Source organism: Apis cerana, linkage group LG7 (assembly GCF_029169275.1).
Source record: "Apis cerana isolate GH-2021 linkage group LG7, AcerK_1.0, whole genome shotgun sequence".
Lineage (NCBI taxonomy): Eukaryota > Metazoa > Arthropoda > Insecta > Hymenoptera > Apidae > Apis > Apis cerana.
In genome coordinates, this window is record NC_083858.1 from 10,221,898 (window position 1) to 10,247,243 (window position 25,346).

The following is a 25,346-nucleotide window of genomic DNA, read 5'->3' on the forward strand; positions in this document are numbered from 1 at the left end:
TAAACGAAACTCATTGAAAATTGAAAAATGACTCGCTTTTTTATTCGCTAAACTGCGCACGTGTCATTATATTGCATAAAAAACAAAAAAAAAATTAATGATTAATTCAAATCAATAAAAATTATTTTCCATCTATCATTATAGAATGTATTTTGTCATGCACTTTCTGCTAATTTTTTTTACGACAGTTATTTCCTGCTTTTCTGAATCTACTTCTCGGTTCTAAGCATTTCGCAAGATCTAAAAATAATCCAACAAGAGATTTGCAAGAATCTTAAATCTTAAATATAGTCAATCGTCAAAGAAGGGATTAATGATAAATCAAATATTAGTATTCGTGTCAATAAAATTTGTTGATTCATAAAAATAAAAATCTCAAAAAATATGAATTTTAAAATTATAAAATAAAAATTAATTTTAAAAAAAATATAAGAAATTTTGAAAATTAAATTTTAAAAATGTACGAATTGTGCACGTCGAAAGAAATTTCCACTGAGGAAAAAAGAAGTTAATGATCATCAAAAAGATATAATATTTTTTATCAAATATAATTAAATTTTATTGAAAAAAAAATTTTAAATAAATATATAATTTACAAAATATATAAAATATAATTATATAATTTATAAAATATCAACGTAATTTATAACGCATAGTGATGTCAATTAGTGTGTGCATCGGATTGGAAAATCTTACTTCGAAAATTTTCTAGCATTTCCTATTATAAATTACGCATCAACTATTTCTACGTTTATTTATTCCAGTTTTTGCAATTCTTCTTTTTTTTCGAAATAAAAAGACGCTGAAAAATTAATATAATAAAAAACGGAAGGTAGATAATTTTAAAGAAAAAAGAAACCACGTCTTATTTCTTATCTTTGATGTAACTAATGAACTACATGTGTTATATAGATATAATCCTATATAGATATAATCCTATATATTTGTACATACATAACTTAAATGATAATTTTCAGTGAAATTACAGATGCATCGTAATATAATCCTTCTTATCGTATGATATATTTTATGTCTGGATTTATATATCAGATAGTTATGCAATCGAGTATGCATCTTTCTTCGTTCGTATATCACACGTATTAGATGACATTGAATTAGCACTGTTAATGAAGGAGAATTTTCTAAATAAGCATGTGACCAATTATCTTTGACGAAGGATGAATTATATTTTCGATATTTCGAATTTTTCCTTTATTCTATAAGTTGAAACAACACGCGTTCTGATTAATTGATTTTTGAAATTGAAGATCATAGGGGAGGAAAAACATGATAAAACCATTTCTTTATAAAGCTTTTGACCTTTGTATCGCTTGATAGCTAAAGAAACATTTCTAAAGAGTTATTTACAATATTTTAATAATTAATTTTTTTTTTAAATATTCAGAATAGCAAAAATATTCCAATATATATATATATAAATATACGGATTTATAATATCCAACTTAATGAAACGAAAGTAAAATACAGTAATTTTATTACAAAAATACGAAATGAGAAATAAAATAGACTGATAGTATTATATAAATACTGCATAACGATAAATCAAATTCAACAAACAATGAATGGATTACGGAAATATAATTACATAAAGAATAAACGAGTAGAGGAAGAAGTGAAACTTTTCATGTTCATTCACAATTTACTTTCTTTACTTACGTATGCCGTCAAACAATGGAGAAGGAAGTATTTTGTAAAATTCACGCACGAGACATGTTCTTGTGACGCATCTTGCATATTCTTTATCGCTACGAGACGCACAAAAGAATGTACAACAGCGAATCGAACATTTTTCCCGAACGAAAAAAACGTAATGATATACACCGGACGGAGAATAAAATTTATTTTTACTTGTAAAGATATATCAAATGTTTATTTTTTTTTTTTCGATACATTCGCGAACAATTTTAACAACTTTGAAACAACAAATCGAAAGTTTCTTTGGGAAGAGAGATCTCTTCGTGAACAGAAGAAATCATTGCAAAGAAAATATATATAAAAAAAGAAAGAAATTATTTAAAAAGAGAGATCGTGAACGGAATTAAAAAATATAATTGGAAAGAGATTACAAATAAAATTACGAAGAAAAATAAAATAAAAAATTAAAACATTGAGTCAAGCTTGAATACTAAATCTGAAATATCAGGAAATAAACTCATTTTTTTTTCTTTTTTTTTTTTTAGTGATATATATATATATATATTCGTTTTATTCCACATTATATAGTCTCTTGTATATATCAATGAAGATGATATCAAAATAATAATATGTAAATTTTATTACTTCATTATTCATTATTCATTATCATAAATTTCTTATCAATATCAAAGAAATGAATGCATTTAAAAATGAAAAAAAAGAGAGAGAGAAAGAGAAAGAGAATAGAATATCTAATCGATCAAATACATGCGTAATTTTTACATAAAAGTAAGCACATTAACATTAATGGATGGTTCAATCTGTAAATCAATGTTATTTAATTAAGGTTGTTTTTCTGATTTCAAAGAGAAGATAGATCTACGATTTGTTTTGAACTGAAATTTCACGATATATATTCAATTTTTGAAAAACAAATTTCTTAAATACATTATTATAATAATGGAGAAGAAATTAAATGGAAATATTAATCTGATGTATTCTTAATGATAATTTATATATAAGAAGTAAAGTAAAGAAATTTATATATAATATTATGATTAAATATTAATTTAAAATAAAAATAAAATTATGTATAATTGAATTTATTCTCGTTTAAAGTATTATCTATTACAATATTCTGACTTTACGAATTGAAATTAATAGAATATCTTATCATTGGAATATTGAATATTATTACGTGATATTAGTCTAAATATTGATTTCAGATAGTCCGTTTTACTTTCATTTCATCCATCAATAATATTCAGACAAGATTAGAATTACAATAGAATCTATATCTACACATATATTTAGTCTCTTTGTTCTACGGTTTCATTGTTTCATTCATAGAATATTGCATCACAAATCGTAATAAATGTGTGTCACTAGGTACTGTATATTAACAAATGTGATCATAAAATATAAAAATTTTAATATTTTATATTCTTCTTCTCTAAGATATGTATAATGTATCTGCTATGTAATATAACATTCACGTATATAAATTATACATATCTACATATATTTTTAATTTATTTATGCAATGATAAGAATAGAAATAGAAAAACTCTTACTTTTTTAAATATTTATATAAAAATATTATTTAGAATTCCTATATTTTGGATAAATAATATATTTTATATAATAAATATAAAACTTGAATTTTCGAAAAAAATTATAACATAAATGAAATAATTAAGAAATGAAAAAATCAATCATCTCAAAAGCAAGTTTTTCTTATAAAATTGAAATAGCGATTTCTTTCTATAATTTCTTGCTTAAGAAAAGAAATTTAAATCATCCAAATAAAGATAAAAAAAAAAGATCGATCAAAGAAAATCAATACTTGATGACATAAAAGATGTATCATATTAGACTACAAAGAAATCATTCAGAATAATTGCAAAAATGTAAAAAACGAATATATAATGAAGAATAAATATTTTTCTCAACAAAACATCAGTAAATATCCATTCATCGTTGATTAAAAAAATTCTTTTAAATCAGCTCTTTCCGAGACAACAGAAATTATACAATAATTATGTAAATTGATAAAACAAATAAAGATGATAGAGAAAAACTTATTAAAATTTTTATATTATCCAATAGTTAAAAGTATTTTAACTATGTCAAAGCTAAAAAAAGTAAAAATCTTAACAAAGTCCAAAATACATTCTAATTATAGATAGGAAAATAACACATACGATTCTATTTTTAAAAATTAGAAAATATCAGTAATTTATTGCAGTATTATTATCATAATTTCGATCAAAGATTTCAATAGAATTTCTTTAAAAAAAAATAAATCGTATCTAATCGTTTCTCATAGAATAACTTATACATTATACATAAACAAATATAGAATTTCGTTTATCTGCATTTTATACAAACAAATTACAATATTTGAAACTAAAATTTTCCATTTTATTTCGTTATAAAAAAATCTTTATAAATCAAACATACATTATTTTATCTCTGCAATTCGAATTATAGAATTCAAAGAATAATCCGATTTTTAGAACTCAAAGTTTCTCCTTTTAAGATTAAACTTTTATCATCATTGCCTTTACCATACGTTTCAATCACTTAAACATTTGAAACTCGAATACTCATGAACAGACACCGATACGATCTTTTTTTCTTTAAGTCTCTTTACAATTGTAAAAATATTATCTCTTATACAGTCTCTTCTTACTCGATAAACTTCATTATTTTTTTTTTAATTTTTCTTTTAAAATTCAAATTTATTATTATTATAGTGACTTCGATTTTGACTATAATTAGAACTCGTAGCTCTAATAGAATTCGAAGCGTGTGTATATCTTATATAATTTATTATATTATTTTGTCTCCCGATTAAATTGGCGATCGAGCTTCCACTCGGCTTAATTCTCAACATAATGCATGGGAAGCAAAGCTCTATGCATTCGACAGCATACCGTACACGATGTAATAAATTACGTGTTATTTTATTGGTAGACAAAACGCGCGACGTCCTTGACTTCAGTTTTTCAAACGTCAGCTCCTATTATTTGAACTAATAAGAACGGATGAAGAAGATAGATGATAAAACGTCTATTATCGGAACTAGTTGTTCGATTATTCCAAGTGTTTTGTTCCCCTAACATGTCCTATTCCAATAACATTAGTAAATTGACAAGTGATAAGTGACTAGTAGATTACAAATTTTTATCGTAAAAAAAATTTCAACTTTTGTGTAATATTTCATTCATTTTAATGGGACAATATTAACTAAATTTACTTTTTTTTACTTACTTACTTCGAAATTTCATCCGTTTCCTTATTAAACTTTCTAGAAAAAAGATTCGTATGATAATTTGTAATTTTTTTTTTATATAAAATTTCACGAATAATATTGGATCTATAATGGAAAAAATTATAATTGACAGTATATTTTATTATTTTATTATTTTATATTATCACTATATCATATTATTATTTTAATATGTTATTACACTCTATCACGCACTATATTATTATAATTTCTTTTGCAAATTATCTTGTCTTTTTTAAGATAAAATGTGTTCGAAATTTATATCGATAAAACATTAAATCGATACCATGGAACGTGAAGTAGTAGCTGTTACGAACATCATAAATGATTTTCCCTACCTATAATGACCTATAATTTCGGCTTTAAATAGCATCCAGGCATCGATGTACATACAAAGTATCTTATTAAATGGAAAAACAATACGGAAATTGTGACACGATTGAAAGTGAGCAATTTAAATATATATGTTCACGATTTATTAATGTAATGAAAGTATTTATATATTATATATTCGAAATGTACTCTTGTTTATTAAATATTCTGGAAAAATCATTCTTTTTCTTTTTGTATCGAAAATAACAGTGATTTTTTTTTTTTAATACATCATAAATATGACATTTATAAAATACTATTAGAACTTTCGCTCACAGCAAGGTCGATCGAATTCCTATCACATACGCTATAATACACATTAAGAGGGTGCACTCTTGCGTAAAGAATCAATATCATCTTTCATTAAAAATTTTCTATCCTGAAACTTTCTTCCTCGATATTCCGTATTAAGAAATAATTTTTTTTTCAATATTTAAACAGAATATTTAATATCTTCTTTTTAATATTTAAATTGTAATAAATATCATGCACAAAAAAGAATTAATAAATGCTTTTTATTTATAACTTGTTTAATAAGTTTTTTATAAAATTATATATTTTTTATTGATTAAACTTGCTGTTCTCCAATGACCTCCTTCAGATTTTCATTATTTTTTTCTTTTCATAATAAAATCATTATTATTACTATTAATTTCTTATTAATTTCTCATTTTAATTTTTATGCTAAAGCATACTTTACTTAGAATATTATCTTTTTATATGTTATATGTTATAAACACAAGAGACTTGAAAATTTGGAAATTATAGCAAAATTAACAAATTTTCTTTATTCATTATTTATCATGATAAGATAATTTTTTTTCGCGATCATACAAACAATTTCAATCAAGATATATCGTATACACTCAAAATATTTATTTTATTTTTTAAGATTATCTTATCAAATAAAATTGATTTTACTACTGGCAGATTAGAAAAAAAAACATTTGACAACAATTAATCAGTATTATTATAAGAATTGTCTGCCATTTAAATATTTTAATCAAATCTTGTTAAAGATAAACTTAACAAATTGTAATGATATTAATTCAAAAATGAATTTTATGGTGATTTTTAAATGATTTGAAGCGAAATATATAATAGAATATATTTACAGTTATATTTGCATAAATTTGAATCTGTAATTAATACTATTATTGAACATCAAAATAACGTCTAAATAATAATTTCATTGATATCTAATGAATAATTTTTACTAATAACTAATAAGTAAATAAGAATTAAATCTTGAAGAAAAGTTAAATAAAAATATTTCCAGAAATACTATTTTTTTAGAATAATCAAATCAAATACATTAGATACTTAATGTAAAATAATTTATCATGTTCAGATTTAATCTACCAATTTATGATCTTTTATTGTTTAAGTAAGACGTTAAAGAAATACTATTTCGTGAATTTGTTTTTACATATACAGCTTATATGTTTAATTTAACAATAGTTAAAATATTAAATTCTCAATTTCAAATATAATTATGACAGTGATATAATTGTAATCAACTTTAGATATAGCATAAAAAAATATTTTGTAATGCGAAGGAAGAGAAAGATTAATATAGAAAATTTTCTGGATATTTTTTATTTGATTCAAATAATCACACATGACGAATAAATTTAAAATAATATCCATCATGCGATAACATCATCGGTTTACAAATTCTTATATCTATATCTGGTTCACAAATTCGGTGATTAATACTGGATTTGACTAGTAACTTAACACTAACAGCCAACTGAAAAACGTATACATAACAAGAAAGAGAAATACAATTTTAATATATTAATAAATTGATGCAAGCTATACATACATTTCAAGTTATAGTATGATTATGGCACACAATCTACAACATACAAAATATATAATAAAAATATAATGCATATATAGGATATATTTAAATTGAATTTATCATTCGATTATTGTTTGATATTTGATATATATGCATACATACATATATATATATGCATGTATCGAACATCTAACTATAATAAAAATGATATTACATATTTCCAGGGAAATTTACGACATTCATATCGCAGCATAATACCGTACTCGTGTAGCCGTGACATATACGACGTTATATGACATCCTTTGATCATCGATCCGAGTAAATAACACCGATCGATTTTCTCCACGGCATAATAACATCTATCCCGCTGCTGTATGGCTTCGTAATTCCACGAAGTCGCGCCATCACTTCCCGCGCGTCGATTCAAAACGCATTCTCTTCTAACCGCCTTTCATTCATGTAATGGTATTTTCTGCGGCATACACCATCGATTACCATTAACAGCAAAAATCTCGTCTCAATGGCTCGCACCATCACAGAAGGTTATAATGGCTCCGTTTTCTTCCCTTATCGGTACACTTCTCCGCAAAGATAGGTAAAGAGGATGAAACAAAAACGGAGAGTAAAGAAGAGAGTGATATAGCGATTCGCCGATTCCCTTCCTCCACGTTTCATTTCCTTCCCCACTGCAAAACTCTGTGGCCGTGAATGCATCTGCTCAGGGAGCTGTTACTACCCTTCGAACTGCCACTTCCAGAACTCGATACGCTTTCAGATCTCCTGATCGATTTCTTAGTTGGATCTAACAGCCGGTCCAACATCTGACGAATAGTGCTGTGTTTGCGGTTAAATGGATTGGTGTACATCTTGTTTTTTCTTTGGCCTTTTTCTTTCAAGATGGAATTCTTTTTGGATTTGCGTTCTCGATCGATTATATTCGGAAGAGAACGTTCTTCTGATTGCGTTTGAAACACTGTATCACTTTTTCTTTTTTTTCTATTCGAATTTCAATTGTACGTTTCACAGATAGATATGATGATCGAATGCTTGAAACTAACTTTGCATCGATCTAACCTCGCTCGAATGATTGCTAAGCGTCACTTGCCGGCTTTATATATGCACAACGTTCGTTATCCTTCGGTAAAGTTCGGGAAAGATCGACTTGAGGCTTTGTACTTCATAACGCGCAAACGGCCCACAGGTGCATCGGTACGTATATTGTATACATGCCAGACCAAGTGCAATCGCCTTTTATTTCGTGCGAAAACAGAAGATGAAAGTCAAGGGTGAGAAGTTTTTGTCCATGTAATATATTTATTATTGCGCCTAATATATTTTACACGCCGAAAGAAAAAAAGGTATATATACATATAACATATAACGCTTATTCGAGGTCAATCGTATTAATCAATCAAATTGTCATTCGACTTTATGTTTGAAAAGTCAATTAATGAACTTTCGGAAGATAAGAATAAAAAAAAGTAAAAAAGAAATAAAACTTGACTTTGAAATAGAAACGTAATATAACATATCTCATGATGAAATCTAATAAAGATTTATATTATAAGACGATCTAAGCAGAAATATATTACTCGTGGCACAGTATATAATATATATAATATGTATTCAAATTGTTTCGTTTAAAATATAAATGAATAATTGTTTTTTACGGCGTTAGATTCGTGTTTAATTCATATGTGTCTCGCTTTATATACATATGAAATTAGAAAATTTTTAAAATATAACTACTACTCGATGATTATTTATTTTCACAACTAAATTTGTTGTCATGAAGAATAATATTGTTAATAATGAAGTTTAGAATCATTTTATATTCGCATTTATATATATAAAAATAAATAATAAAATAAAATAAAAAAATTATTGTGTAAGTAATTAATTATTTTTTAATAGATTTAGAAACTTTACTATTGCATTCTATTTTTATAAATCATTCATTTTCTTTTTATGTAAATTATTACAGATATTTATGTAAAAGATACGGTATTCCAAATTTACATAAAATAATTTTTTCGATAAAAATAATATAAAATGATCCATTTCATCCAAATTTCTTTTTCTTATTTTCACAATTATTTGTAATTTATAATTCACAAAAATAAAATTCAATATTTTTGAAAATATAAATCATCTTTTCATAAATTATATTAATAAATTGTATTAATAAAATATTAATAAAAATTAGTAAAGTTCTTAATATCATAATCAACAATCAATATATCTAATATTACGACGTAGTAAACAAATTTGCATAAATACTAAACAATATTATCTCCGTAAATAACATTAATGATGTATATTTAATCAAGGAAATACTTTCCAATATATTTTCTTATTGCGTTATATTACCTATAATTTTCCTTATTGATGACCTTAACTTTATAACATTTAGCAAAGATTGATAAATAATTATCCCCTCCTCCTTTTTTTTAAATGAATTTAATATTTCTATCACATTAAATTGATCTTGTGTATTATGAAAATCAAGTATTAAATTATGCATATAGAAAATAACGTTTCAGATCAGTTTCTTGGCAAAAAAATCGATCAATTTCTTCGAAATTCTTATATAAAAATGAACTATAATTAGTTCAAGAGTGAAAAAAATTCTTAATTTTTTAATTGTCGATAATTATTTATATATATATAAATATATATATATATATATATTATCTATAAATAAAAATATTTATCAAAATTTTTTTTTTTTAGTACTTATTATCTTTGTGATGACATTAAGTAAATATGAACATAATATTTGAAGATAAAACATTTTCTAAATGATTATCATTCCGAATTAATTTATATTTCGCACTTTATGAAATTAAATTCGAAAATTGTATTTTATCCGCATACTTTTTTCGCCGGAATGATACTGAAATATTTACTGTATAAAATCGTGTGATAACAGGATACATGATATTACAATGTTATTACATATTTGACATATTTTCTAATTTTAATTTTCGTTTCTTGAGATATATCATGGAAAAATGTATTTATAAAAATATATTTTCGAGAATATCAAATTTTATTAAATTGAATCCAAATGTCATGGTCAATATAAAATGTAAAATTTTTTTATCTTTTATAGGAAGCTGATGGTAATAAAGAGATATTTCCGCTTTCATTATTCTTTATGAAATTGTCAAATTTAGTTAATATTAATTATCAATTTAAACTTCCTCTTCCGCTATTATTTTTTATCGAAGATACTACTGAATTATACTATTGAATTATAATTAGTCAAGAGTATCTTCACATCAAATAGTGATATTGTAAAATTTCTTTTTTATTTATCATATCTGTTCGCTAATTTCATACATCGTTTCTGAAAATTCATAAGCTCAAAAATTTTAGAAACGCTTTTACACGCTCGTTTTACATAGAGAAAAGAAATGCAAAAAGATATGTTAAAATCTTTCCAATTTTGAATATTTCTTCATATTGATGTTCATATTTTATATGTATAAATTAAAAATATTAAAAATTATATATTTTTAAGAAATTCTTAATAATTGAATAAATGAAATTAAACTTTAGTTATGTATATCATTACAGAAATAAAATTTTAAGATGATACGCGACAAATGTAATAATATATAATTAAAGAAATAAAAATCAAAAGTTACGTGTTAACAAAGTATTACGAAAAAATTAATTTTATAGAATATATTTTTATTAGCATATATAAATTTCACTAAATTAGTCAACATTATTATACTACGCACAAATGAAGAATATATTAATTTTCTTCATCACGTTAACATCATGCCAATTATGTGTTTATTATATAAAGATCATATTCACAATCAATGTATCAATATTCATGAACTATTAGTTCATTGTTCATTCATAATATTAAAATCGCCAAATATCTAACAATGATTCGTAATTTATTTATTTTGTGAGGGAACAAGATAATGCAAAATGTATATATTGTTTTTCAATGATAATTCAACGATCTAAACTATTTTTTTATTGCGTTAAATACTCGTAATTAGGATTCATAAAAGAGGCTAGTCGACTGACGTCAAAAGAAACACCTCTTTTACACATGCATAAGAGATAAAAAAAATAAAAATTGGCCATGATTTCATAATTATCTAGATCGTACAAAATATGATATTACATTATCATTAATTATTTTAAATTTTGCGTTAATACATTTTATTAATAATGATTTTATAAAATATATGATTTTATATTACATATTACTTATTAATAGATTATTTGTATGAACAATTAATTTTAATTGTTCATACAAATCTAATTTAATTTTATCATCAATCATGATCAATGGAATGTGATCTTCCATGATATTTTAAATCAAAATTTTTTTGCATGAATTTTGCAAGTCATCTATAGTCAGCAAGTCATCATATCAAATAAAACTTCATCTATTTTTTTAGTAACTTTGTTCTTGCAATAAAAAAAAATCTCAAAAAATATATTCAATTTATCTTTTATTTTTCAAGATATAACTTTAAGAAAAATCATCAATCATCTTTTTTTGGATAACATAAAAAAAAGATAAATAATTCTTTAAATTATTTATAAATTTCACATATTCATTATATTTTATTTGTTACAACATTTGTCAGACATCTATAAAAAAATCATAGAATAGGATCTTTTTAAACAATAATATTAAAATTTATAACTTTGTATGTCTTCTTTTTTTAGATGGCTTTAAAGAATTGACGTAAATGTTTTTTAACTTTGACAGATTTTCTGTTTAATATTTACTATTCTGTTAAAAAAAGAAGATAAATACAAAGTTACAAAGTTAACGAAGAATATGTGCAGTATACTTATTAATTATTTATCAATTTTACGATATAAATTTTTTTTTATCAAAAATGTACCTTGTTCAAAAATTAGATGTCAGATTTGTGCAATGTACATAAATTATAATATATATAATTAGTTACAATTATAATACCTGTTTATTTTATTTTATAATTATATAATTATATTATATTTGCTTTATTGCACATCAATGTGTTATTATATCTTAGCATGATATTCCTAATTATTTTTTCCTTTTCTTTATTACATCAATAAGATAAATACATATTTTTGTGCGTTGTATTTTCATGTTTGAAGTAATATTTTATATAATTGTATAACACTGTTGAAAAACACTATGATGCATGTAAAAAAAATTATAGAGATTATTATAAAAATTTAAATATGTATGACATATATGGTTGTGGAAATCATGTAACAATGATCGTGTCCTTAATACGATGGCCTCCTTAGTCATAAAGGAATCGAAGAAGTTGTGGCATATACTATATATGCTGAACAAAACTTACTTAACTTTCATCGTATCTAGGCTGCTTACAATTGTAGTGAAAGCTAATCAAATAAAAATTTCGGAAGAAAGTTTTATTCATTATCATCGATAAATTAACAGGATAAATCCTTTAAAGGTAAATTTATGAGTAATAAATTTTAATCTAATTAATTTTAAGTAAAATAAAAAAAACATATAAACATAAAAAATAATTTTTATATTCTTTATTAAAATTAATTTTCCAAATCGTATATAATAATTTTATTGATTATTTGAAAGCACTTTGAAACAAAGAATTATTATAGTATCTTTAATCATTTATACAATCACATCAGTTTTAGTAGTAAGAAGAAATTATTTCATGAAATAAAAATATTATAGTATTTATATTTTATTTTTAACATAAACCGTGTAAAATGATATTCCAAGTGAAATATACAGGTAGTGAAAAACGGGTAAAGGAATAGAAAGGAAATGAATTGATATTCTATCGTTTCAACTGGATATTTATAATTCATGAATTATAAGGTATTAGAAACAGATAATAAATCATTTAAAGAATAAACTCGTAATAAATTTATTGTAAAAAGAGATAATTTAACTGGAATATCCGGTTTGTGTCGGACGTTTTAGAACTTAGAACGAAAACAAAACCAGAAAAATGAGATTCTCTCTTAAAACCAGTTTGCTGATTTTTATTGTTCACCAAAAAAAATGTCTTCGCGATCAAATGACGCATTTTTCCGTTAGGGAATCTTTTCATTCTTATTTACATAAAACTGACGCACATGAATGTAATAAAAAATTGTTACTTAATTTCCGATAAAATAAAAGGATTAAAGGATAAATCTTATAAGATATACCTGTTATTGATAGATAATTTATAGTATAATCAAATTTGTCGATATACTACTTATTAAAATAAATTCTTATAATAACACGGCAATAAAATTATAGTCAATTTGTTCGATAACTATGTATAAAAAAAATGTTCTTTCTAATAATCTTAAAAATTATTATTTGATGTTATTGAATTTTTTACATTATTTGTGCAAAAATTTATTACACAAAATGTGATATATAAATAATAAATTTAATAATTCTAAAATTATTGAATTTTAATAATATTTATATTGCATTTTTATAATATATTTACTACGTTATACAACATATAAATTATAATATATTTAATATATCATTGTGAGATTATTAGTTTTTAATGAATCAAAATTTGAATCTAATACCGTTCATTAAATTTTGTTTCATCATCGATTATTATCGATCACATTTTCGAAAACAAAAATCTGCTATGAATTCTATTAATATATATATATATATGTATATTGAACGTTAATAAAAATTAAAATCTCAATGTGAATAATATTTATATGATTAATAATCGTAATGTATTTGTCAAATGTTAAAAGTTTTTATATTTTTAAATTCTAAATTTTAATTGCCGTTTGTCGTATAAATTACATTAACCGAAATTCAAAGTTAAAAAATTCTTATATAATATGCATATGTTTAATATGCATTACGATAATCGTGAATGTCCTTTCAAGGACTATCGAGGTCATTGATTTAATTCCAATAAATGTTATTGCCCTTGAAAAATGAAGATGAAAAAAAATAGGAATTGAATGTTCTGACATATATCTTTTTTCTATGATATGATAATATTTTCTTAAAATTATTTCAAATCTTAAAATTAGGTCAACGATTGAAAAAATGAAAGTACAGGAAAGAATGTAGAAGAGATATAGAAAGTATAGAGAGAAAATATTCGAAAAATATTCGCAAAGAATATTATTATAAGAAATAAGTGAATAAAATGGCTCCTGAAAAAATATACAAGAAATACTTAAAAAAATATATATATATATATTCATAGATACGTGTGTAAATGTCCTAGAAATTTTTTCGTTGGATTCAATCATTTGGTCAGCTCACATTCAATAAGAAGTGAAAGTGCATACACGTGTCAATATATATAATACATTCACGTTCATCAAAGATTCAATGAATAATCTTAAATTCAAGGGTATTCTAGGTCACTGTCATCGTCAAATATTTCGTAAACGTAAATGATTGACTAGATATGTAAATCATATTTGTCGATGAAATGATCTTTCTTTTTTTTTTTTAATCCTCAAGAAAAGAAATAATGTTCTCTTCGAGTAGATAGATTTTTATTTTTTGCACGAAAGAAAGCAACGTGTAAAAATATTTAAAAATTCAAAAGTTCCGATTAATATTCTATTATCTTTATTTTTTTTTAAATATTTTTTTCATTACTTTAATCCTTGTATTAATTTATATCATCCGGTATCAAATATCCGGATTTCTATATAATTCTATAAAAGTATACTAAAACGGCTTTGAATATTTTTATGCCGATTTTTATTAATAAGAGAAATATAAAAATGGATATACTTTCGTCAAACTGGAAGATTAAAACTCTTCATGCGTAAAGATAAACGTGTACAACTTTAAATATTGCAACATATTTTGTACAAAATAAAAATCGCGTATAGTAAATTGATCAGTGAATATTAATTTGCTGATAGTTGTAAACGTTAAGAAGTAATAAATGTTTTGCCGCCTGAAAATTTCCCAATCTCAATCATGAATACCAAAGCTACACATACACCAACGAAAAGTTCACGGAACAAAGTATTGCCTAGCAAATATAATTTGTGACCTGTTAGCTCGTAGATAGAAATGTAGACCATGTCAAAAATTAGTTCACGTAATATCGAGCGCGATATTGAAGAGTATTTCGCATATCTTCGATATGACTAACACTTTATTTCAGAATACTATGAGATGACTACCCTCCATTGTCTCTAATTATCTTATCGTAGTATGTCTCTTCATTTGCGATTTCAGTGCGTGCATTGATTATTAATTGGCGTATTTCAAACAGAGCGTATTCTGTCCCTCGAGAAGGCGCTAAGAAAAGGAAGACAAAGAATCAAAGTGGAGAAATACCTAGAGAATAAGGAGAGATTTATCCATAAGTAACTTTCAATGTTTAATTGTTTTTAAATGTAGATTAGCCTGTTAATTATTGATAGCCTTTACGGGACACAGAAATCGTAGAAATCGAGAAAAAAAAAAAAGATCCATGTGTGCGTTAATAATGACGCATATACTACGCCCCTCATTAGCATTCTACAAAGATCGCATTATTTATGCAACATAATTTTTTTTTTTTATACTAAGTGATTTTTGTAGGAATATTCCTTTAACGGTTTCGATTGTCAAAAAAGAAAATGTTTTGAAAGACAATATTGCAAAACAATGATACAAATCCAATTTTCAACGGTTAAAATATCGTATTGTATCGTAATCATATTACGCGTAAAAAATAAAATACAAATTATTATTATAATTGCAATAATTATACATAATTTTATGATATACTATATTTTAATTGTTTAAAATTTGGATTTGTATCATTTCTTTACAAAATAATAAATTTCAATAATAAATTTGTACTAAAATTTAGAATGAAGGAATAAAGAATTTCAAAATAAATTTTTAAAGAAAAAAACTAACTTTCTTAAATGAAAATTAAATGAAATTAATTTCCCTGCGTAATTTCTGATCTAAATATTTCGAAATTTTTTTTTTTTGATAATTATAGATCATTATCATTGATAAATAAATTGCATATTAATGTGTAAAAAAGAACGAATTTATTATTAAATGACGTATTACTTCGTAAAAAAAAAAACAATTATATATGATAATTTAATATAAAAGAATATATAAAAGAAAAGACTATTCTGTGTATGTTCTTATGTTAATAATTAAATAAGTTGCTAACAAAACAGAATTCAATCAGTGCAAACGACCAAAGTGCAAATGATCAATCAATATATAAAAATAGAAAAATCATTCTCCATTGACATTACGACACGAAAACGATATATTAATGGGAAATTTACTAGATTAAATTAGGGAAATAATTGGCATAAAAAATTCTTCAAATTGTTTTATTTATCAAACGTTTACTCATTTCAGGATTAATCGTCGAAAGTTCATTAATCTATAATGAATTGCAGAATAAATAATAATCATAGAATTTTTAAAAATACAGAAAATTTAGATCCGAAAAATTGTTGAAAATTTTGTTAAAAATTTGTTGTTTGTTTATTTATGATGGATTAATAATTTCAACTTTAAATTGTGTAAATGATTAGATTTTTTTTGAATAGCTTAAATTGTTATAAAATTTATTAGTATAAATACTGAATAAAAACAAATTCAGTTATTATGTTAAATGAAAATAATTATGTTAAATAGAACATAAATATTATCTTAAGTGACATGTTTTAATAGAATGAAATAAATTTAAAAATTTTGTGAAATGTAATATTTAATTATTAATTATGTTTTACCTTCACCTTAAAAGAAGCGGGATTGATTTTCTATATATTTGCGTAATTCTATAAATTTGAATTCATAAGAGTAAATATATTAAAAAAAAAATCAAGGAAAAAAAAATTTGCGCATATAAAATGAAAATTAGATTAAATTATTCAATATATATATATTTTAAAATTAAAATATATGAAAACTTAATTCAAAATATGGAAAGTATGTAAGATACAATATAATCTTCTTGCGAGATGGAACAAGAATTTCACACGGCTTCTTCGAACAATATCAAAGAATTAGGTAATCACCATTGGTGTCTATTTCGAATGGAAAGGTCAATTGCTTCATTTGATCTAGTGACGCACGTACAAGTTGAATTCAAAGAATAACGAACATGATTGATACATCTATTAACAAAGAATGCATTATTTTTGCCAATTCAATAAATATTCAATTATTTTAATTACATAATTATCTTAAAATTTTTTATCGTAAAATCTTTCGTTATTAAAACAGAGAAAGAGAGATAAATAAGAAGAAAAATTCTTGTACATATATCTGATCAAGAAGATGATTCTTTCTTATCTTTCCTTTACCATATCATTTTTCTATATCAAGAAAATACTTAAATATTTTTTTCAGCTAATATAATTTTTAGAATAAAGTCAAATTTTAAATTATTTTTTATACACATGAAATTATATATTTTTCTAATATAAATTAATATGATTTCTGAATTTATATTATTTGTGCATATTTTTATTTTCTTGCAATTGATATATTAAGCAATAAAGTTATCAGAATATTCCGTCTATACATAGAAAATATTGATTTCCTTCGACAATAGCATATTCGGGACAATACCTACTTGTCTTTCCTCAATGGCTCAAGTACTATTGATTGAGATATTTTTATATTGTTTAAGAGAAATATCAAGAAATATCTTTAAACAAAAATTTTAAAATTAAAATTTTAAAAATTCCTTAAATTATTCCTTATAATATATTTATATGAAAAATATGTAATACATTAAATCAAAAATAAATATTTTGTAATAAAATAAATAAAATATATTATGCTTGTCATTACACTTGTTATTATCATTCATTTCAGACATATTTTTTTTAATATGTCTGTTGAAAAATAATTTTAATTCTGAAGCAAAGCAATCATTATATAAATGTCGTAAAGAAATCTTTGCTCTCGTTTGAATATAAATTATCGATAACCTATCTATCGCCTAGAAGACATTGTTATTGCAAAGAACTCTAAATAAAGAACTCCGTTGAAACGTAAAATGTCAAGAATTATTATATCCCGAATAATATATAAAATAATTTTTAAAGATCATATATCGTATTAATCTACTCTTTATAATTATAAATTTTATAATAATTACACTTTGTAAAAAATAATCGAAAATAATAAAAATTATGCAAATCGTTTTGTTATAAATTTTTCGTTGATTTTGACTAATCGATCGATCGATCGAATCTTGTAAAATTTACAATATACGCTAAAAAAATTTATTACAAATAATCATTTTAAGTAAAAAAAATACAAGTTTTATATAAAAAAGAAAGAAAGAATTGAATTATTCATTCGTGAATTTTAAATTTCTCTTTGTTCAGAGTTTTCAGCAATTTATGTTCCTCCTTCCATTATCTCTTATCCTCGATGTTTTAATTAAAAAAAGAAAAATTTTTCAGAAAGGAGAAAACAAAGAGTTCAAAAAATAAAGAAAAAGACGGAAATGGACAAAAATTTGATCAATCTTGGAAAAATTCATAGGATTTGGTCTTGAAGATCCTTGGACGATCGTAGTGAACGAGTAAAACAACGAAGAAAGAATCTTATGGTGAATATTGGAAGATTTATAAGCTTTACTAAAATAATTTGTTATAAAGCAAACGAAAGAAAATGTACATAAAAATAAAGGATATCCAAATCCGAAAGAAAACAAAAATTACGTACTATCACATATCAAGAAATTTAATTCTAGAAAAATAATAATTTATTCGTCTTATTTTTGCACTTAAAATAATAATTTTCCTGATATTAAAAAAACCATAAATCTAGTTTAGAAATTTTAAAAGGCTCAAAATTTTCTTTTGCACAATTTAACTGTGAGAAATAATAATTCTCTTTTGTTCGTTTTAATCATTCGATTTCATATTTTTAACGGGCATAATTATATACTTTAATTTACTTTATAATTATATATACTATAATTTAATATACTTTAATTAAATTGAATTTTTACATCGTTAAACAATTTAAATCGATAAAATCACATAGATGTTAATTTAATAAAAATTTTGTGTAAATTAAATGTTAATGAGATAAAACGTACGATTTGAAATTCATCGATTCGGTTAAACTAAACTTTGCAAATTTCTACCTGGCGTATCATGAATAAAGGATTTTAAAGGATAAAGAGGATAAGAATTCCAACGGTTTAAGAGAAAGTGAACATTTTTGAAGAAAGTGCCTGATCATCCACCACTATTGAAAATATTCCCCTCTTCTGAGCAAGGCTAGATAAAAAAGAAAAGAGCCTCAAATTCCATTGGTAACTTAAATTGGCATATTCGAAAAATTGACCAATCAACATGCTTTAACAAAATATAAGGTCAACTTGATATAATATAAGATAAACCTGAGCGAAGTATCGAATAGAAGCAAATCAACAATCGAAGAAATCACTTCAAATTGGGGATAAACACGCTCACACTTCGCCAGGATTCTCCGAATAGTTGTTCATCATTGATAGATACGCAAATTTTACTTACAATGTAAGTTTTTATGAATATTAAATAAATAAATTACAAAGTGTAAGTAAATTATAAAATAAAATTATATTATTTTTTTTTCGGTACAAAATTTATTTTTCAAATCAATTAATCGGTACAAAAGTCGAAATAAAATTGCATTTTAATGTATGTAGAAATAGATATACTTTTACGTAATAATGACTTATCTTATTTGCATATTTAATCGTTATATGTGTAATTAAATAATTTGTATGGCAAAAAGTTATTTTTAATTTAATCCAATTTTAATATGAACGATATTTGTAATCGACGGACGCGATATTTCGTGACACATTATTTATATAATGATCGAGATATCCCGCGAGTTTGTTTATTGTAAAACAGTGTTTAGTTGTAACCTTATTTTGTAAATGATATTCAATTGTAAATATAAGAAAAAACTCGCGATACAATGTTCATGACATTATGTACTAACAATTGTGTCACCGAATATTTCATCCATATTTGATGGTGTGTTTTGGATTTAGTAGATTTCTAAAAAATATATCTTTCAAATATTTCTAAAAAAAATATTTTGAATAAAACAGACTTCAAATATTGGGAAAAATAAAAATTTAAATTAATCGGGTCAGATTATGATGGAAATATTATGTTTCATCAATTTTAGATAATTTGAATAATCCCCTACTTGTATCCTACGTATAAATGAAAATTAACACGAACCTTTCGATTTTATAGAATATACAGATTCTATTGAAAGATTGACAAGCAAAAATTGAATCAACTTGGTTCAGAAACGTGCTATGGATTGCAAGCTCGAACCATCATCGGATTTCCGTTTACCATAATATTCTAATAATACAATATGGAAAAATAATTTCTAAGAATTGTATTAGAAATGTGTATAAAAAATCTTATCTTTACTGTAATGTAAAATGGAGATCACGCCACGATAAAATGATTTTATGACTATTGATGATCAACTACATGGCCAATTTATTTTCAAAATGATAGTAGTTCAAGCAAAAGAAAATGAAGATTTTCTACTTTTGTACTTTTCATCATTATTTAATTAATCACACATCTTTACTGCAGAGAACTGCTACTTACATTCGAAGAATGTAAAAGATCATGACAAAAGAATGATTTCATGGAATAATTACCATGATCAACTTGCATTTTCAAAATAATTGTAATTCAAGCAAAAGAAAATAAAGATTGTCTCTCTTCGTCTTATCAACATTATTTAATTAATCGCATATCTTCACTACAAAGAATTATCATCTCATTCGCGAAGATAAAAATTACTTTATGACAAAAGAATAATTTTATGGAATTATTGTTATGATCATCCTACATTTTCAAAATGATTGTAGTTCAAACAAAAGAAAATGAAGATTTACCAGTATCGCATTATCATCATTATTTAATTAATCGCGTGATAACATCTTTATTACAAAGAACTGCCATCTCATTCGCGAAAAGTGTAAAACGAAGATTGCCATGATACTAGTACGAACAATCTACGTTTAAAAATGAGATCAAACAAAATCTATCATCACTCTATCATCATTCGTTGTGATCAATTACCATCTATCCTCGTTTAAATCGAAGATTAAATCAAATCTTAATTCCTGACTTTACTTTTTAAGAGAATGATTTTTCACTCGATAAAAATTACTATTTTGCGAAGAATTCTTAATTCGTACGGATATTTTATAGTGGATCAGAAAAGATTTGAAAATAATTGAAGTTTATATAAGAAGATACGAGGAAAAAATTCGGATTACAAGGATCGATGAATATCTTTGATTGTTGAGATATGAATCTATAAATCTTGAATGTACAAATTTATAAATAAACCTTGATTATTTATATTATTCTAAATTAAGATTAACACGAATCTTTTGATCGAATCGAAAAAAAGAATGTTCTACAGAAATTTGGACAGCATAAATTTAACATCTTGTCCAAAATATATTAGAATTACAAATTCAAATATACAAAATATACACACTTCATCCTGATTCATCGTTTTATTTTATGTGATTCTAATTATACGTACAAAGGAGAGATTTCATTTTTATGGACAATGACTTGACTACATTTAAAAATGATTACAGTTCATTCGTACAAATATTTGATCATTGAGGTATGTACGTTTATAAATTATTCTGTAAAATAATAATTTTATAAAATTAACGCAATTTTATTAAGTATTCAGGTTTTACGAAGGATAACGATAATTTTACAATTCGTCCAAAAAGATTGCTGGCTACGTAAAAGCATCTTCCTTACGATTTCAATATATGAATATTGGTTATACAAAATGAATATCTAATCTATCATGAATGACAAGTGAAAATTCTCATAATGGGACGATTTTCTATCAATAGATCAACTTAAATAACATTTAAAATGTTTGTACATTGTAAAATAAAAAGAAGAATATACTCAACAAACTTACACTCGTTATAATATACTCGTTATAATATACGTTTGGGTATATGTTAATTAATTGCTCTATCAATTATTAAAAAACAATTTGCGGTCATCAAGACAAGAATATAAATCTACGAATCATTTTGTATAATAATCTAAATTAAAATTAATATGAATCTTTTTTATTGAATATTTAAATTTTTGAGAAAAGATTGGACAATAAATATTGAATAACTTATACAGAATATAATATTGACAATATAATGGATGGCACAGTTAAATCGTAAACTCAATAAAGATTTTGCGACTTCATTCTACATAAGGATAATATTCTAGATAACAGATAATCACTTTATCCTAAATGAAAATCTCTATCACGAAGAAGTATTTTCAGTGTAATCAATAACATTTGAACTGTGGCATACTTTGTATAAGAAAGATGATCACTCGAAATATTAATGACAATCAATTAATTTATGCATGCTATCTCCCAAATTTCGATTATTCAGGTATGTAAATTTACGAATTCTGTATAATATCCTAAATCGAAACGAATACTAATTTTTTGATTTTATTGAATGTTACAGGAACGAAAATTCAATTATTTGCCCAAAAAGTAACATGGACGATTTGTGATTGCAAATTTTAATCATCAAGTACTCGGACGATATACGCGATTTTCGATTATAAGAATGATTTTTTTTACAACAAAATCATCCTTTAATTGCACATATCAAGTGGAAATTTTTAGCAACAAATTTTATGGATATACGATATTATTAACTACATTTAAAAATGATTGTAATTCAGATTGGAAGATTGACATTGGATACCTTTGAAATATGAATATATGAATCATCCTATATAATAGAATTGAAATTGATATGAACTTTCTGATTTTATTAAATATTCAGATTCTGAAGAAAGATTGGTTGGATTTTAGATTAAACAATCTAGATTAAAATTAAACAATCTGTTCGAAATGTGTCATGGACAAGACGTGCAACGCATGGCAAATTTATATTATTAACTATACGGAGTTATGCATTTCATTTTTACGATTTCATTTTGTAGAACGATTACGAATCTACAAAGAAATAGCTTCATTCATTTACGATGAATCGCAAATAAAAATCATATTATAAGATTAGAAACGTTTTCATTTCCATAGATCTAATATAAAATCTTAATGTTTTTATATAGTTTTTATAAAAGAAAATGTTCCAATGAACATCATATATGATTGCGAGCGTATAATTGATGTATTAAATGTATAATTGATTAAATGTATAATTATAAATTAAAATTGACATTAGAATCCGTGCTATCAATGTAATCAAACATCAGGCATTATTGTGAAAAAGAATTGATAGAAAACATTCTTCCATAAAAAGAAACATAGTTTGGAGATTCTTCTGTAAAAGGACCATTAGATATGGATATTAATATTAATATTCTATTAGTTTCTTTAATTGAATATCCAATATTTTTCTACAAAAGTATTAAATCGATGTGATATATGAATATCCTGTATTGCAGTGATTATGAGGCTTTCATTACTGAAATGCAATTGATTAAAAAATCGATTGATAATTCCCAAATTAAAATGCATATATATCATTGTGGAAAATCTTCTTGAAGAATATTTTTCAATAATTAAAAGAGCATATTTACAACATCCACAGTATTAATTCTTTTAAAGAAAGAGCATTAAATATGAATATTAATATTTCTATGAATCTATCAGTTTGAACATCCAACAGTCTTCTGTATAAAAAGTACCAGATATAAATATGGATATGAATATCCTGCATAACAATGATTGTGAAGATTTCATAATTGGAATTTGCTATCATATAATCGATTAAAAAATCGATTGATATTGTTAAGTTATAATATATATATCAGTGCACTATTACTGAAATTGTTAATGCAAAACATTTTCCAACAATCTACACTATCAGTGTGCTATTATGGAAATCATTAATTCAAAATATTTTTCCAACAAAAAAAAGAAAAATCAATTTGAACGTCCAAAGTATCAATTTAAATATTTCATTTTTAAAAATCTAATTGTTTTATTCATAATTTCCATCTACATCCTCAAAATAAAAAAAGTATTATAAAGTATTATAATTGTCTCTTCATTATCATTTAATTATTCATAGATCACAATATGTTAAAACTCAAAAAATATAAATATTACGCATTTTAATATTTGTAAAATAATAAATTAAACTCTTCATAAATCTTTTGATTTTCATGTGGACCAGTTATATTGTGCTACAGTTAATTTCTCCTTTATAATAAAATTGACATTAGAATCCGTGCTATCTATTTTTAATTAATTATTTTATTTTATTTTTTTACATTTTAGAAAATATTCCTAGATGCATATGAAAAATATGAATATAACATAATAACAATTAGTTATGAATGTCAAATATTAATAACTAACTAAATTTAATATGTCTTCATTTTTCAAAATAAATAAACTAAACAGTAGGCATGTCCTATTTCTTGTTTTCAAGTTATTTCATGTTGTGATAATTCCTTCGATAGACAAAAGTAAAGGGTCGAACTAAAAGCAGTTAATTATTTACAAACAGATTTCAATATTTGAAATAAGATCCTACAGTTTGATTTTATTATATTTCCTTTTAACTTTAAATTTAAATTAATAAACATTATTGCTTAATGCTAAATAATTAAATTAATATTAAATTGATTAATAATAAATAATATTAATTAGTAATAATTAATATTAATTACCGATTAATGATAATTAATAACAATCCTGAAAATATGTATTTATAAAATAGATATAAAACATATAAATACAGATGCAAATAGCAAATCATAGAGATTATAAAAAACATTATTATTTTTTAAAGTCGATATTTCAGAATAATATATAATAATAATATTTCAAAATCCAATAAAATATAATAGATATGGATCAATATATATCAATGCGTCTATCTTGTTTATGGATATATCGGATTAGAATATATCATGAGAATAACAATTTAATTTTAAATATTCCGATAGATGTCATAGATTATACTATTAATGTAATGAAATAACTTGAAAGTGCGTTTACTAATTTATCGACATAATTGGTGCAATTAAAAATAATTTTATAACAAATTGTAATGTAATAAATCTATATATTTATGATTATTATAATATATTTATAATAAATATATATTTATAAATAATACTATATTTATTGTAAATTGTAGAATAAACGAAAAACGATTCTTTTTATTCGTTATATTGAAAAAT

General features: G+C 23.6%; 1 long non-coding RNA gene across 4 annotated transcripts; it reads left to right on the forward strand.

Moving 5' to 3' along the window:
• The first annotated feature begins 4,781 nt into the window (after nt 1-4,781).
• On the forward strand, nt 4,782-25,279 carry LOC107999389 (uncharacterized). Of its 4 annotated transcripts, none has more exons than XR_009830558.1 (5): nt 4,782-8,488; nt 18,552-19,637; nt 20,355-21,768; nt 21,834-22,567; nt 22,646-25,279. It is a non-coding gene; the product is annotated as an uncharacterized LOC107999389 (long non-coding RNA). The 4 variants fall into 4 exon arrangements; XR_009830556.1 differs by having other exon boundaries at nt 21,841-22,567; XR_009830557.1 differs by having other exon boundaries at nt 18,552-18,700; nt 19,264-19,637; nt 20,355-22,567.
• The last annotated feature ends 67 nt before the right edge of the window (nt 25,280-25,346 follow it).